This window comes from Echinops telfairi, unplaced genomic scaffold (genome assembly GCF_000313985.2).
Source record: "Echinops telfairi isolate 266 unplaced genomic scaffold, ASM31398v2 ScPeMD7_7468;HRSCAF=8506_0, whole genome shotgun sequence".
Classification (NCBI taxonomy): Eukaryota; Metazoa; Chordata; class Mammalia; order Afrosoricida; family Tenrecidae; genus Echinops; species Echinops telfairi.
The window spans coordinates 15259618-15271788 of record NW_022111369.1 but is presented as its reverse complement, the minus strand read 5'-3'; positions in this window follow the sequence as shown (position 1 = coordinate 15271788).

The following is a 12171-nucleotide window of genomic DNA, read 5'->3' as shown; positions in this document are numbered from 1 at the left end:
GACTAATTTTTTTGAGTATGATGTCTTCCAAATATGCCCATGTCAGAAGGTATTTTTAGTCACATCACTGTTTTACAGAGATGCACAATATTCCATTGTCAGTATGTTGAAGAGTTTATTTATCTGTTCCTTTAAAGATGAGCATTTAGTCTATCTAACATATGATCTACTATGGAGTATGTTCCATGTGTACTTTAAAAGAATGTCTACTGTGTTGTTTTGTGGTAAAGTGTGCTGTACCTGTCTAACAGATACTGTTTGTAGTGTTGTTCAGACCTTCTGTATTTTTGTTAATTTTTTTCCAGTAGATGTCTCGTCCACAGAATGATTTATTGATGTCTCCTGCTGTTATTGCAGTGTCCATTTGTCTCTTCAACTCTGTAAAAGTTTGATTAATATATTCTGAGAATCTTTCATTGGATGCAAAATGTTTATTATAGCCATCTCTTCTTGTTCAGTTGAGTGTTTAGTCATTATATAATGGTTTCTTTGTCTCTTATGATCTCTTGTACTTTGATGTCCCTTTGTCAGAAATTAGTATGGTTACTCCTGGTTTTATTTGATTACCATTCGCTCACTATATATTGTCCCCCATCCTTTGATTATTACTCTGATTTTTGTGTCTGAGGTGCATTTTATATGAAGTTGTGGAGTTATTTCTAATTTTTCATTTGTTTTGTCAGATTGTTTGTATGTTTTCCTGAGTCTTTTTATCCCATACTCTGTTTATGTCAGGTAGTTTGATTTTGTAGCTCCTCCATCCATTCAAAGCCGTTGGATACCTTTCTTCTGCATTTACTCATGGGAATATCTATTGCCTTATCTTCATCATGCAAATCCTCTTGGGGTGTGCATAGACCACTCATTTGCATCACTCTCCCATGTCTTCTCACCTGCACAGAAGTGGCCTGTTATTTCTAAGACATGGGGTTGTCTGTGTTAGTTTGTCAGGTGGTATTTGAATGAATAATATTCTCTGTACACTAGTTGTAGCTAGTGAGGTTTCAAGAGTGACTGGATCACGTGACAATAGCCTGTTATGAGCAAGGATTGATGACTTCCATATTCATTATCTTTTGCTGTCATGGTCCCAATTTTGAAGTCAGTCCCTAAGGCCGCCAGATGCCTGTTGCCCTCTTTAAGGAGTTTCAAGTTTACTTATTGCTTCCTAAGTGTTAGGCCAGTGGTCAAACAGCTGTCACAAATGAGGGAGTAAAATATCCAAGAAACACTGCTCTCAGGCATGAACTCATCCTCATGAGAACCAAATACAAGAACAAGACCCACAATCCATCAAATTTATCCCTATCTGATAGCAAGCATGCATGTGGGCTGTGTCTTTTGTGGCCTTCAGGCCATAGGGAAATAATGAACTCATGAATATTCCCAAGCACGTTGAATCATGTTGGCTCTGCCCCAGTATGCAATCACCCTGCAGCTATGTTGGGGGAGAAGTGCTGCTCTCCATTAGGAGAGGAAGTCTTGGGGGCCAGGGAAAGGTGGGAAGTGAGGATTTAGCTCACCATTTCCCTCCTTCCAATGTTGCAGTCTGGGGCACTAAGGATTGAGAGGGTGCCCCAGGATATCTTATGGAGGCAACTAAGAATCTTCCTATATGGAAATTTCCATTTTAGTTCCTAGTCAAATAACTAAACTACTAGTGATCTTAATAGAAAAGGCTTTCAATATAATGTATTGACACTTATCAAGGACACCTATTGGCACTACCAAGTAAACATGGGACTGCTAACTGCTAGATCAGCAATCCAAACCTACCAGCTGCTTCTCCCGAGAAAGCGAGGCTGTCCTGCTTTGTAAGGATTTAAAGCCGTAGAAACCCTATACAGCGTTAGAATCACCTGGGTTGCAGTGTTTTGTTTTTTGTTCTTTTATTTTTGAAGAGATCAAAATAAAAAAAATTGTAGGAAGAATAAAATAGACAAACTATGTTTGCCTACTGGTAATTATTAACATTTAGAAACTCTTACTGCATTCAAGATTGTTGGCACTGAATGAAAAAGAGGAAGTGCTAGAAATATATCTTTAATGATGAAAATCAGTAGGGTATTTAAAAATATCAAGGGTATCATATAAATCTGATTAAAATATATTTTAAAATGCCAGAGACAAAAAGAACTATCAGAATGCAAGGCTAATATTTGTATCAGTGTGATATTTTATATATTCAAAGTAATTTGCAATCCCTAATAGTTGTCTTTTAGAAAATTTTTCTAATCTTATTTGCTTTGAGTCAATGTGAAATCTAAATAATGATCCTTTATGCTGTCTGATTGAGTTTATCCTACAAACACTGTAAGGAGAAGCAAAATCAGAATGTATACTTGCATATATATTTGTTTTACTTCAAAAGGTTTCAAAGAGGAAAAATTAAGTAGAGCTAAAACAGTGCTCATATGCTGTGATAAGAAGAATTATGTCTAAGTAATTGAAGCCTTAGTGACTTAATGGGTTACACATTGAACTAATGGCAAACTCAGTAGTTCAAATTCACTAGCCACTTGCTTAGAGAAAGTTGAGGCTTTCTGATCCCTTAAAGAATGTCTTAGAAACCCGATACAGGGTTACTCTGATTTGGAATTGACTCATTGTCAGTGGGTAGCCATGTCTCCATCCTAATCTCTGCAATTTTAAGAATATGTTAGGTTAAATGTCAAAGAAGAATTACAGATGCAATTGAATTGAAATCTTACTGACTTTGACATGAGTAAACTACCCTGCAGTATCCAGGTAGGCTCGATATAATCACATCGTCTTCGAAGCGAAGGAGAGACAGGAAATAGAGGATCAGAGAGATGGCCGCATGAGAAACACTCCCCCAAAGTGTGGTAACATCTGTCCCATGTTGCTAGTTTGAACATGGAAAAGTGGGATTCTTAACCAATAAATGGGGCAATTCTAGAAGGTAGAAAAGCCAAGGAAATAGATCTTTTAAAAAATTCTATAGAAGATTTTATTCCAATGAGAGACACTTCAGACTTCTGCCTTCCAGAACTGGAAAATAATGAATCTGTTGTGTGAAATCAAAAGTTGTGGCAATTTGTTACAATAGCAATAAGGATTACTGATTTCTAAATGTGTATAGCTTCAGCGAGGACGGAAAATACCCTGGGTACCATATATAGGGTCCTTTCATGGGGCATTTAGTTCAAACACTAAATGTAACCAGCAAGAAGTTCTTTTAAATTAGACTTCTTTTAAATTATGATATTTCAATATTGTCTGTAGGTAGTCTATGCTAAGGTATATAATTATTAATTATTGGAACATCTTTCTGGAATTAACTATTGGTTCAGTAGCCAAATTAAATTTTTTTTAAAGTCCCACTATTGTTTGTTCACATTCTGAGTTTTATTAGTTTACCAATTCTTATTTTTATTATTGATGATTACTCTGGCTTTTCCAATTCTTATGAGTACAAACAAATATGCAAACATTGGAAAGATACTTTCTCAGTGTTTCATTTACCACAATTGCAAATGGGTCAAGAGGAGAACTTTTTCACAGGTTATTATGAGGTCAAAATGTTTTATAAGTCAATGCTTGGAAGGTCTGAAAACCGCCTTTGGCACAAATTAGTCACTCACTATATTTTGGTAGCTTTTATGCTTGAGCACAATGGGCTCCAACACTGTAAGGCTGATGTCGAACTGAACGTTGCTTCCTTCTGTTATAAAGTCCTTATTCATCTCAAACCGTTTGATAACACCTACCACCAACAGCTGTAAAGAATCCTAACCAGCATCCTTATCCTTGACATCAAACATTTATCAGTGAGTGTTCTGGGGAAAGCCCTAAACCAGGTGTATAGTTATGACAGTTTATCTCTGGGGATTATATTACATAAGAAGTCTGAATTCCAGGGGAGAGGAAGTCATTTAACCCCGAGTGACAAGTTCTTAAATGATGGATTCAGGAATATTCCTACTAATCCTTCTATGCTTTTGCTAGTATTAATACGAGTTGCTCTCTCCTTCCATTAACTAAAGTCTTATTCCACGCTTGCCCCTCAAAAAGCAAATATCTGAGACCACTGATTTTGATGTACAACTATTGTTCCATTCCTTTGAAAAGGTCAGGTGGATGTCTAATGGCCTCGTTTTGTTTTAAGATATGAAAGTCATGGCCATTGTTCTGCATCGATAGGCGGTGGTTTTGAGATTATTTCCCCAACCTAGCCAGACTGACTTGCAATTCACGGAACCAGGTGAAGTAATACCAAAACAAGTTTACTAAGTAAAAGAAAGTTTACGGATTTAAAAGCAAGTTGTCTGCATTTTGGAATATTTGCCAAATAGAGGCTAGTATGAAAATAAAGGTACTACATGGCACATTCCTCTCCCCACAAATAAGTATTAATCATAATTATCCTAAATTATATGTGTTGGTGTGTGTGTACAAATAAACTCATTATATTTTGGTATCTTTATTTTACAGCCTATATGACTCCACAATTTTCAATGTAGTTTTTAATACGTTTTTGAATTTTCTATTTCAAATAGGAATTTTTTATACAACTTATATTTTTGACATGTAATTTTTTTAATACTTAAGGATTTATTGGCACTCTATTTCCAATATGAGAGTTTCATGCTAATATTAAGATGTGTGAGATAAGGTAGGGTCATTCACCACAGGTCTTCATGAGACATTTAAACAAACTACTTTGCTGTAAAGCAATTTGTATAAATCAATTTCCTTTTAGTAATATATTAATTCCTTTAAAATCAAGGGTTGTACTTTACAAATTATTGTATTTTTTAAAATTTGAACTTTAAAAAATAATAATTGCATATGTGCTAAAGAAACATTAATAAATACATAAATGATTAAATAATTTATATTTACATAGGTATTTTTATTGATATTATTCTACTTGGATGATTATGGTAAATTTTCTGGTTGACTTTTCTAAGACCTAATAGTATAATCTAAGTGATCAATGAGGATTGTGAAATGTTATGGTAGTGAGCTGTCAAGGTCGTAAAAGGGTAATGGTAACTATTTTGTTAAATATCATGATAGGAGATTATTAAATAACAAGCATCTTTACATAAGTATCTGATTTTTAACTTTGATCATAATTCTGTTATCTTAAGATATAGATATATCTTCAAGTTTAAGTGATAAAATATTAGAATGCATTAGTAGCTGATCTCTACAAACTCAAAAGAAAAATTATATTTAAGGGAAAATTCAAGAGTTGGATAGCTATTTTTGTACACTCTGTGGACTATCAAGTGCTGTACGAGTGTTGAATATTTTTTCTTGAGGCATTTAATGTTCTGTCACACACTAGCTCCTTAGTTCTACCCAGGTCATATTTATGGTAAGCACAGGCCCCAAGAGACGTTAGGGAGTTTCTGAGAGGAGTAAGAGACACACTTTGGTACTGCTGCTGTTTCCCTTTTCGTCACAAATGATTACAGAAGATTTGCCACCAGGAAGAAGAGGTCAAGTTCTTCTAGTATTGGTTGCAATAAATGAGTAGAAACTCACACTATGACTCAGTAAGTGCATACTTTTTAGTATATTGTAATTTCTAGTATATATTATAATCTCGTTAGCAGGATAATTTTCTCGCAGAGAGTTTTGCTAAATCTATGTTCTTTTCTGGTATAACCTCATAATATGACATCATCTGTAACTGTACATCTAATAACATTTTGGGGAGAAAAAGTTTCTAAGACATCATCAGATGTTTGTCAATGCCATTAAGTTGCAAAATTCCATTGAGTTTTGAAGCTGGACTATGTTTATCATGCTCACAATTTAGCAGTACCAAATCACCAGCCACTCCTTGGGAAACAACAACAAGGCATTGTGCTCCTGCAAAGAGGCACAGTCGTGGAGACTCCTGGAGTAGTCCCACCCTGTCCTATAGAGTTGCTGGGAGTCAGCATCGACTTAATGGTTTTGGTTCCGTGAGTTGATTTTTATACTTTAATGACTGCGGCTAAAGAGTATTCATTTGAAAAGTTACACAAAAGTTCATGAAAGTAGTTCATAAAGGAGAACATGTGAACTATTTTAGTCATTGCTTTCAAGCTACAATTTCAATCCCTGCCACTATTTTTAATTTTTTGGCCTGCGAAAGAAGTAGAACAGCAAATTAGATTTTCCAGTGGAACTGAAGGTACTCTCTTTTCAATCTGATTAACTGATCATCTGCTCTGGCCCATTGGGAAGCCAGGAGCAGACTAGAATATTATTTCATTTTCACTATCATATTGCCTAAAATCTGGTTTTATATCTGAACTATAGTTAGCTCTAGATGTTGTGAAGTTAAGCCCTGCTCTGTGGCTGACTGTTGGTGTGGCCTTGGGCATGTCTCGCAAGGATTCTATTGTGCGCTTTCAAGTGTAAACCTTTCTTTTTGAGTTAAAATACTTTTATTGGAACTGCAGCACTACAAAGAGCATAGACATGCCGTACTGTTCGTGTGACTGCATGTAGTATGTTATATTTCTGAATGGGATGCCAATGGATATCACTTTAACATGTGGCCCTTTTGTCATCATACCTCAAGATGCTTGCAGTGAAAAGAAAACTGAGTTGTTTGGAGATCAGGGTGAGGTTGGAGCAAGAAATATCCTTCTTTCATAGTTCAATTGTTAAGAAATTGATAAATAAGACAAAAGTTTAGTCAGGTGGGAAAGAAAAGATTGCCTTTATTTTTGATAAAATTGATACTGATGAATGTGGCTTATATCTGCAAGACATAGGATTTATAATAGGAAATTTTAGAATAAGCAGTTTGACTCATCCAGCCCCTGGATACTTGGGACCAAAGACCAAGATCTTTCAAGAACATCGGGTCTCAAATTTCACAGCTCGTAGCTCATAGCAACCCTTCTGCACACCAGAAGGAAACACTGTCCAGGCCCGCACCGTCATCACAACCGGCCCTCTGCTGGAGCCCATTGTTGCAGCCACTGTGTCAGCCCTGTTCCTCTTTTTGGGATGTCCCTCCACTTTACAAAGCACCATGTCCTTCTCCAAGGCCTGGTCTCTTCTGAAGACATGTCCGAAGTACGGAGGGATATGGAAAGGAAGGGGAAGAGGGGAGGAGTCAAGGATAGCAAGACTTCCTCTTACATACTTTGGAATTTTTCATTTTCTTTATCACTGTCTTTAATTCTTGTGGCATAAATTTGAATCACGGTTGTATAAAGTGGTCTTCCTTATAATACTACAGATTCTGTTTGGCCACAGACCTCATTGCACTTCAAGATAGTTCTTCTTGACAATGATCGCGATGCCATTCATCTGAATTTGTTATTCTTGGCATAATAAACTATCCTATTCAAAATGATGAACACCAGTCCATTCAGGCACACTAAGACCTAGCATATCACTCTGTACACATTCCATTTCATTTTTTTTTGACAACTTCTAATATTATTAGATTTACACTTCCTACATTTCATGTTCTGATGACTAATTGATATTTGCGGCTGGTTCGTCTCATTTGAGCCATGCCCACTCAGCAAATGGCATTCATAAAAGTTTTTACTTCATCCACGTTATGCAGATCAACCTGAGTTTGAGAAAGCAGCTATTCCCCAGTGCTCATCATCCTGAACTATCTCAGACAGTCTTCCTGTGCGACACACGGGCCTTCCAGAGCTTATCCCTTCGAAGTAGATGACTTCTGCCTTCTTCCTAGTCCATATTTCAGAAGCTTTGCTAAAAGCTATTCATGATGGATAACCCTGTTCTTTGTAATACCTGTGATATAGCTCCCCATATCACAGCAACACCGAGGTCCAAGATATGATAAATGAGGATAGATCTTTTTTAGGGACATCTTTTGGGAGCACACAATTAATCCATAGCACATATTAACACATATCAGGTGTTTCTATTTCCTTAGGAGCATGCTTACTTACATTAGTGCCATCAATTACATATAACAGCATGACACTCAAACTCATTGCCATCGTGTCCGGGCTCACTGATAGCTAACCTGCAGGGTAGAGTAGAACTGTCCTAATGAGTTTCTGAGACGGTAACTATTTATGGGAATAGAAAACTCGTCTTGCCCCTGAGGTGTGGCTGGTGGTTTCGAACTACTGACTTTGTGAATCACAGATGAACGTAAAACCACCATGCCACCATCACAATGCAACCCACCATTACGTCTGTTGGTGGTGAGTTATTTTGGCGCTATTGTAGTGGTCAAGGAAGCTGTTTCAGTACTAGTGCAAGCCCTCAGGCAGCAATGCAGAGGCTGCAAATGGTCAGTGTGCTTGGTTACTGAACATCTGGTGCAGCTGGTTGATCAAGGAAATAGGAGATGTGCATCAACAGCATCTGCTACACAGGATGTATTCAGGAAACACGTCGTACATGTATTCAGGAAACAGGTCGTACCCTTGCCAACATGAAGGAAGACATTAACTTAACGAACTTTCATAAGGGGGGATGTGTTATGATTCCACTATCCTAACACCTTTGAAAGAATCCAGTTTTGTTTCCCTGTTATACTAGAAAGAAAAGTACAAAGTTGCAGTATAACATCAGTTACACTTATTATAATCAGAGCAATTATAAATATTGTGTTTGTATAATTATATCAAGATAAATGTTCATGTTATTACTACTGTATCCTTTATGGCTATAACTCATTTTTCATTTTCTCCTTTCTTCTGCACTTTGGGTGCCAGTAGAGAAATGTAATATTGAAAAGATGCCTTATGCAATCTTTCTTCATTATGCACAATCAAAACATGGGGAAGAGATGGGATCTTATTCAGAAAGAAGAATATCTGCCACTTGATACTGTGCATATGAAATAAGGAAGATTTTGATCTATGATTTAACTTATTCTTTTGATAATATGTAATATCTGTTTACTGTGGAAGTGCAATTATTGATATAAATTATTGATAAAAATTCCCTTCAAGTGTAGGCATTTTTATATTATTTGTAAGATAAATAACACATCGTTTTTGAATTTGAAAGGGATAACACTTCATGGTAAATTTATAAACATTAAAATAGTTGCATTTTGCTCTTATAAAACCACTGTATATTTCTGTAATTTATTTTAGATTGCTAGCCTGGACATTACATTTTGAATAATTTATTTCATATCTTAATTGCATGTCCAGTAGTAATTTTCTTTTTTACTGATGAAAATTTCCAGGAATCAAAAAACTGTATTATTGCTGAGGTTCATCATTTATTATTCTATCATTTTAGTCCATAAAAGTTGACCATTAAATTCTTTTCACAGTTTTATTGACATAAAATTCATATATCATACAATTCAATGATTTAAGCATATTAATAAAAGTTGTGCAATCATCAGCACAATTAATTTTAGAATATTTTTTTCTTATACTCATTACTATTAGCTTCACATTCCTTCCCCCACACCTCCCCTGCCATCACGCTAAGAAACTATTAATACAATTACTGTGTCTACAGGTGTACTTATCCGGCATATATTTATACATACATACAAAAACAAAGAAAAATAAAAACAACCACAATAACAAATAAAACAGAGAAAGACTTCAATTATAAAGAAAGCAGAAAATAATAAAACTAGAACAAATTTTCAATGGATCAAAAGAGAGAACAAATAGTAAGATACTAAATTTTAATCTAACCGCATTAAGAATCTTGGTGGTCCAGTGGTTACACATTGGGCTGTGATCTGCAAGGTCAGCAGTTTGAAACTACCAGCCACTCTGCAGGAGAAAGATGAGGCTTTCTACCCCTCTAAAGAATTACGGTCTCAGAAACCCACAGGGGGCAGTTCTACCCTGCCTTATGGGTAGCTATGAGTCAGAACCAACTTATAGCAGGGAGACATCAGCATTAGTCCACTTTCCAATTCACTTTGTCTTCTAGCAACTCTATTCAAATCCCTCATCAGTGGTCAGAGGAGAATCACTGTAGGCTTACTCCACATGTGAGCTTTGCAAATGAATGTTGGGACTTTTGCTGTCATCCGTAACCATCTGAAAACTGGGTGTTCAAAATTTAATCTCTAATACGTTTGGTCTGATATTGAATTTTATTTACAGTCTTTGGACCACCCAGGCTGTTGTGTTTCTTCCATGTGGATTTAGCTGACACTTCACTTAGATGGCTGCTTGTTTTAAAACAAGTCTTTAAGACATCAGGCAATATTTTTCTATGATAGCCAGGCAGCATCTGATTTCTTCCCCACACTATTGTAGCACCTACATCTTCAGTGATTTCATTAGACCAAATGTTGAATAGGAGCACCTTGTAAAAACTATTTGTTCCTGGATTAGGGTGATGATTAAGTGTGAGCTCAAAATCCATTTACATATTTTTAATTTACATTTGCCCCTGGTCCTCTTAGAAACAAACTTAATGACACTTTAGTTGACCACTCTGAATCTTAATGACAACGGTGTTGTTAGGTGGCCTCAAGTTGGCTCATCTTGATCCAGTGCCCTCAGAGCGGTTGTATGCAGTGTGTAGCGAAACACTACACTTTTCTTCCCAGCCTCAAAATTGTTCCTTTGCTGGACACCATTGTTGCAGCCATGTTGTCAATCCATCCTGTTGAGAAACGTCCCCTGTTTTGCTGTTCCTCTGCCAACCGTAACGTATTTCTCCAGGGCCTGGTTTCTCCTGCACCATGCCCAAAGTAGGAAAGGTGAAGTCTTGCCATCCTTGCCTCTAAGGTGTACTCTAGCCATACTTCTTCCAAGACAGATGTATCTGTCCTATCAGTGGTACATGGTACTTTCAATATTCTTTGTCAACATCCCAATTCAAATGCATCGGTTCCTCTTCTGTCTTCCTTATTCAGTGTCCACTTCCACATGCATAGGAGGCAAATGAAAATGTGCCGCTTGGGCTAGGCACACTTTAGTCCTCAAAGTAACATTCGTGCTTTCAAACACTTTAAAGCTATCTAGTGCAGCAGATTGACCCGGTGCACTGCTTGGTTTATTTCTTCACTACCGCTTCCATGCGAGTTGATTGTGGACCCAAGCAAGAAAAATCCTAGATAACGTCAATCTTTTCTCCATTTTTTAATGATGTTACTTATCGGTCCATGAAAATAACCCTCATTAAGTGTGCTGAATAGTGTGAGTGTTACTTATACAGGTTTAATTTAAGTGTAAAATGCATGAAATATATGCTGCCAGGTAACTAGAATCTTATTGATAATTCATAGACACTCAAAGGGCTAGATATTACTGAAAGACGAGCTTCTAGTTTCCAGAACAAGGAAAATGACAGCCATTGCTCTTAAAAGATATTAACTTCCCCTCACCACCCCTGATATTATTAACTTTTTTATGTCTACTAACGTGCCTTCATATTGAAAGACTGGATGACAGCATAAACTATAATTATTATATAAAAACAGAAAACAAAACAAAAGATTAATTACTATCTTTATAGCTCTAGGAAGTCACTGACACCTTTTGAGGCTCAGTGGAGTCATCAGTAAATACGGTTAACAGCAGGACCAACTCCACCTAGTGCTGTGGAGACTAAAGGGTAATGCATGTTAAGTACTTAGCAATGCACTTGTCAGAGAAACTGTCTCAGCAAATAATAACTGCAAAATTTAATGGTTTAGATGACTAAATTACTTCATTGATAGTGAAGAACAAGGTACCGTTTAATGCTAATCTTTGGGATATTGAAATTTGTTTAATAGAAGTTATGGTAACTAATAAAGCTCTAATACAAATATAAGGATAGGATTTAATTCTCAATATTAAAAAAAGGCTACAGAGCATTAAGAAAGAAGACATATTTTAGGCATTTTGGAAGGCAGACAATGATTGTCTCTAGAAGTGAATTCAGAGCGTTGTCTGTCAAACATGATTCTCAAGTATATAACAGGGACATTCAGCCTGGAATTTAGCATCTTCTCATAACGCATCTTACTACTTGTAACTTATAATTTTGATGCACAAAGTAAGCTCTGCTAGCTCTTCATAAGTGAATATATATCGCTGGAGTACATGCTTTGCACTATTTTCTCAGTATTTGTAATTGGAATTTGGTCTCCCAATTGTCACATATTTTACATATGGAGATTATTTCCTAGACTGCTACATACTGATTAATGTCATTTATGTAGCTACGAAAGAATCTATTTTCATTGCTTAAATAATGTGTCCCCCTACTTTGAGAGGCACA